Genomic DNA, 6,037 nt, shown 5'->3' with positions numbered 1-6,037 from the left:
TATTGATAATGCTAAATATTCATTGACAAGAGGATGTAGCATGAATGCTAATTAAAGCAAAGTGTAACAAACACCTAAAATAAATGTCCGTCTATTAGAGCAATAACCGATAATTATTCACGATTCCTGCTATTGACACGAGTAGAACTTGATTCTATCCTGTAAAATGTATTAATATTTATAGTAAAGTATTTTATAAGCTTATATAAAAATAATTAGATATACATACATTAGCCGCTTCCATCTTTAATTTATTATTTTCCTCTTTCAGTTCCTCTAATTGTGAAGCTTCTCCATGATTACCTTCAGGTAACTCGGGGTTTATCCCTAAATAATAACTTCATAAGTTAAAGAAGCATATGTAACGATGACTTTGTAATGTCTGGGAGAATAGGTGTGTCCTTGAAAATACAACTTTTAACCAAATTTGTATTTTTGTATGCAATAAGGAGGACATTGGTTGCGCATCCATGACTGGGAAATGCAGGTTATGATAATTTATCCGTTGAAAATGAACCGTATCCAAATAGTCCAAATATCCAAGTCAACATTTTCGGAATACTTTAAGTACAAATGGCATTCTTTTTCAAAGGGAGACAACTTTTTTCCGATTATTTTAAGTAATCGTCGAGAAAAAGTTGTTTCCCTTTGAAAATGAATGCCATTTGTAAAGAAATAAAGATAAACAATTGCTGAAAACTGTGTTCCACCTTGTTATGTGAAATTTCACCACTCGCACGCTATTGCAAATGCATCAAAACGAACATGTGTAACAGTTCTTTGAAAATGGTGAGTTTTTAAAGGCGTTTGACTGTCCGGAAGTGGGGCCCCTATAGGCAGTCATTTTCTGGAATTCAATGTTTATATCAGTATACTGACACATGTTTCTTAAAGTAATATACATCTTTTACATGCTGTTTAATTTTCATGTCAAACACGTCTTTCTTTCTATTAGTCTAGTCCAGATTTCAATAAATGTGAGAGGTACAGGAATTTTGTTAGCATTTGGTCCCATATACTTTTTTAGTATAATTTGGGTATGCTGAATTCAAAAATATATGTTGGCCATCTGACAAATGGTTTTTTATAGGTCAAAATGGCGGAAAACAAAATGGCCGCCAAATTAAGATATTTCTAATATAAATATGTAACAGTATTACAATTATCCAAAAATATGTGGTTTTTTTTTCTCAAAGTTATGTGTAACATAGTAACAGATTAAATTAACAACACTTTTTTCAAAGATAAATAACTTTTAATCCAAATGTGTGCTCCGTTAGGAGAAAAAAGCAATTAAAAACCCACTCAAACTTGCATATTTCGCCAAAAAGATGATTATAATTGCACACAATGCCCTCTTAATGATTCATCGGTTTGCTCCTATTACGTTATATAAATACGTAAAACAAAGTTATAGTGCTTCCCACTTGGCGCTCAGCATTATGAGGTATATCAAAACTGCAAGCTGGAGCCCAGTATAATTTGAATGTAAGGGGGTTTTCTGTCTTTTTGCACCAATATAGTATTGGATAAAAATACGGTAGCATGGCCTTTAAAAGCGGAAAACGATATACAAAAGACAGTACAAGCGTAACTAGGGCGGTTTTTTAAAGACAAAATATTTTGTCTTTATGTTACTAAAGCAAATTTCTGATTGTGTGTCATTTAAATAATGGCTCACGGGACTCTGCGAGAGCCTTTTTTTTTTAAAAAATCATTGCCACTAAAAGGAAAAGGGAGTCCTATCTTACAGTATTTTCAGCAATCTGGGCTTAACGCTTAATAAATGTTTATAATTTTCTTTACAGTTTAATCTTCTTCGTTTTTAATCGTTACAGATGGACTTATTAACTTGCAGACTAAGCAAAAAAAACCCTAGTATTTCTTTTTTTCCTTATTTATCAATTACAAACAGTCAACCTTTAAGTGAACTCATTTCTCACTGCTTAAGTTCGCCAAATGGCTTCCCCCCAAACCCGCTTGGGCTCGAAAATTTTGATTGGAGTGTGAATTGGTACAAGTAAAAAAACTATTCGCGGGTCAGGAAGGTCTGGTGCAGTTGGAGCCTGAAAAAATTTCCACTATAAAATTTTGAAACCGCCAAAACCCCCTCCATAAACCCCTTCTTCTCAAAGGTAACAAACAGAGTTTACGCCTTAAAAAACCCAAACCTTTTAAAAATACAAACTCACCACAATGAAAAAGTGACGACTTTAAAGAAGGAAAGTTAAAGTTTTCTATCAGTTTAAAAAGTTTTGGGTTTTCCCCGTTTGATGCGAAAATAAATTTATTGGCTTACTTTTTTTTCGTTTTTTGATGTAAATATATTTTTGTCCCCGGATCATAACTCGCTTTGTCAGTTTTCTAAATTTTTTGGTACAATAACCACCATTTTTACTCTGTTCAATTGTTATTTACCCCCATTACTGCAAACGTCTAAAAATTGGGGCACCTTCAGAAGGGTTTTTTGATGAATATTTTTTTGTTTGATGGATTCAGAGCGTATGTTTTCAACAGATTTAGGTAATACATTTTTAGGGCAGTTAATCTTACCATTGACCCTAAACGGACTGTCCAAGTGTTGATAATGATGATAAAAATGTCAATATTATTAAAATCAATATCGCAGTTTTTAGTTAGTACCGACAACTTTCAGTTTTAAAACAGCCCGAGTGAAAAAAATTGAATAGATACAGTGGGTTTTCACCCGGCGGTTCGAAGTATGTCCCTCTACACTTGTCGAGGGTTATTTTTCCCAATTATTTCAATGAAGTTATACTCTGGCTCATTACGGTGTACATCTACGTTGTTTACGGGTTGGTAAAAGCCCGATACACTAAGGCTTTCTGGGGGATGAGAAAACATATTCGGGAAAATTTCAAAGAAACAAAATTGACAAAAAAAAACAAAACATAAACAAAAAAACCTATCTTGCAGCGAACCTGCAGACCCGACGACATAGGATCAGAACAAAGATAAGCCGTTTCGAAAAGTAAGCTACCATTTTTGTATACATAAATGTCATAACCCCCGGTGTTCAGTTTTTAAAAAGACTTTCATGTTAGTTGGACTGCCTTGATCTTGATTTTGTGCTCTTTTTTTTTCAAGCGATAAAACCATTTTTTGAATTTTTAAAAAAGTTGAACGGGGATTGCAGGGTGTGCATTTTCCCGTTTAATCAAAATATTCTATCTGTATTCATAAATTTTAGAAAAAGTGAAATTTACAAACCAAAAACCGATAGGGGAATTTATAAGTGACACGTACATGTGTACCATCTTTATAAAACGCAAGTCATCATAACGGTATTTTTGAAAAGTTTATTGCCAGATAAAGCAGTCCCAAGATTTTAAACCCTAACCGGTAATATCAACGACGCACAAAGGAGACCCCAATAGTTTACTTTGTCATTGCAGTGAGCTAAAACTGTTAAATGTTTTTCAGATGTAAAAATGCATTTTTTTTGTTTTTTTTTCCAAATTTGAAAATGACGTGTGACAAAATGTGTCAGATGTCTCTCAAAAATCGGCATCGATCACATTCGTCTCAAAATTGTTACACATTGCTTTTTTTCGTTACATAGCGATCTCTTTTGTAACACCTGTTACATAGCAATCGCATGTGAAACACCTGTTACAAATGATCTTTTAGAATGTGCCCTCGTATCCATTGATCGACCTTTTGTTTCAAGACTGCTCGTCAAGAAAACGAGTTATTTTCCCGCCCTGCTTTTTTTTAAGGGTTCTGATAAAAAAAATTTAAAAATTTTTTAATAAAATAGCAATATTTCACATTAACTGTTCACTTCAACACTTCCTAGAGAAAAAAAAACGTTTTCTTTTGCAGGATAACAAGTATAAAGAATCATACAGACTCTTACGTAAGTGGATTTTCCCTAGTAGTGAACCCTAGACCGCCCCATGGAAAACCAACATATGCATTTGCGATAGCATGATCAAGACCACCCTGCGCTCCGTGCGGGTCGAAACGATTGGGGGTTTTTTGTCAGGGTTTGCGGTCATTACTGTTTTAATAGAAAATTTCTTTTTAATTTTATTGTTTGCCATTTTAACGGGGTTTATTCACACATTTTTAGATTATATAATGCCCTTCTCAAAAACCTTTCATTAGCCCATCTTCCATTTTCTTTCAGTAGGATTTTTTTTTTTTAAATTTCTTTACAGCTCGTTACTTTGGAAAAAAATGCGGATATCGTTAAATTAGTGGGTTTTAAAAAATTGTTAATTTTCCAGCCCATTTATAAGGAAAAAGAAGCTTTTCGCCTGCTGCAAAGGGGGAGCTGAAAATCACATTCGGCATAGCAACATTAAAATTTGTTATCCTAATATTGTTAGAAATTGTCTTTAAAAATTTTAAAAAGCTTAGGGGGATTGAAACTAAAATCTTATCAGACGTCAAGAAAGCAGTATCACTTTTAATGATTTCCATGGCCGACATATTGTTTCAAGTATTATAAGTTTTTTTTAAAGATTTTTTTTCTAAAAAAACCTTTTGTTATGTCCTTATTTTTCTTTTATTTGGGCAAAATATATCGAAAGGGTTCAACGCGTACTGCGAAAATTACAAGGCAATAAAAAAGTTCTTCGGGTATAAAATAACCTGACAAACTTCAAATAACTCGTTAATGTGATAAAACTATGTTCACCAAATTTATTTTGTGCTTAATTATCGGTGTGCCCAAAATTTTCTGTTTCGGGACTGTTTTAGCTTTTGATAAGTCGTTTAATCATGCGCCGACGTTAAAAGGGGCCAACAATTTGTTCAAATTCGCCCGTCGCCCAGGGAACGAAGTGACAACCCAAATTTTTCCGTTTATCGCGCCTCAATTTGAAAAGGGGCGGAATTTTCAGATTTCATCCAACATGTTAGTCTAGGAGTATTCATATCTTCGACATGAAAAAAAATACCCACCCAAGGCGAATGTGATTTGTTTCTACGTTTGATTATCAGTTTCAAAATGTCTTATTTTCGTGTTGGTGTAGCGTCATTTTATTTCGTTTTCCCCTAAATGAGCTGCCCCTTCGCGCAGTAGAAAGAGCGGGGCAGATCAAAACCGATTCGCCCCCCCGGGTGGGGTGTTTTTTCTCCGTGCGATTTGATTGAAGATTTGTGTGTGAATCATTGTCTGCAACCTCTGATTCATGTGGGAAATTGGCAATTACTTGCGGAGAACAGGTTTGTACGGGTTAGTAATCCATAACATTGGTTAGTTAACTGCCCCCCGTTACATAACTGAAATACTGTTGGAAAAGGGGCGTTAAACCAAAAAACAAACAAACAAACAAAAGCCTGTTTGCTGTCTTCTCCCTTTCCGGAAATTTACCCTGCCGTTTCATTTAAATGAAAGTAATAAAATTATTTTTCGAAATCTTTATTTTTGACAAAAAAACTCCATCCCTAGGGGGCCCATTTTTAAAATCCCTCGCACGAAGTGATAATTACTCTTAATAAAATAAATACTTATTCTTTTTTGATAATGGCTGGCAATTTTCTGTTCTTTTTGCTATCTTTTTTCTCATTATTAGTTTTTAAAAAGGGCCCAAATTTTAATAGCAACATAATAACCTTTCTCATTCAACTCGAAAGCTCGCTTTTTTTAACAAATACCACGCGGGATATTGTATATCGTTAATTATCTTTGCAACAAGCAAAATTTGCTGCTCACATTACAAGTCATTATCCAGGGGGATGAGAAATCCATGGAAAAAAAGCTAACGGGACAATTTCTCTCTCTTAAAACGTTATCTTCATTTAGTTTTATTTATACCACGGGAGGAACAGAGCAAACATCCTTATTAGCCCAAAAAAAATAAACTTAAAAAGCCCCCTTCCCCCCTTAACCAAAAATCCGCATTGCCCCTAAATAGTAAATTGTATTGACTCCCAACAGGTTTCGCGCGCTGTCTTTTATGATATAAAACTTCACTTTTAGGGGCGGATAAAGGATTTTTGATAAGGTGTTTGGGAACATTCATTAATTTTTGATACAATTTATGGGTTTCCAATAATTTTCATT

This window comes from Mercenaria mercenaria, chromosome 16 (genome assembly GCF_021730395.1).
Source record: "Mercenaria mercenaria strain notata chromosome 16, MADL_Memer_1, whole genome shotgun sequence".
NCBI classification, from domain to species: Eukaryota; Metazoa; Mollusca; class Bivalvia; order Venerida; family Veneridae; genus Mercenaria; species Mercenaria mercenaria.
Note: the sequence above shows the minus strand (reverse complement) of the source record.